Genomic DNA, 234 nt, shown 5'->3' with positions numbered 1-234 from the left:
AGCAGCAGCAGCAGCAGCAGCAGCAGCAGGAGGTGTAGTAGCTTTAGGATATTATGTTGCTGCAACAGCAGCAGCAGCAGCAGCAGCAGCAGAAACAGCTAAAGAAAAGACAGCTGGCTATACTAGTGCCTGTCTGGCTGCAGCAACTCCTGCTGCTGCTGCTGCTGCTGCTGCTGCTGCTGCTATGGGGTCTAGGCCTCTGCTACTTTGTGTCACTGTCTCCTTCTGTCTGTC

The sequence above is a fragment of the Eimeria mitis genome, genomic scaffold, assembly GCF_000499745.2.
Source record: "Eimeria mitis Houghton genomic scaffold, Emh_scaff2333, whole genome shotgun sequence".
Taxonomy (NCBI): domain Eukaryota; phylum Apicomplexa; class Conoidasida; order Eucoccidiorida; family Eimeriidae; genus Eimeria; species Eimeria mitis.
Note: the sequence above shows the minus strand (reverse complement) of the source record.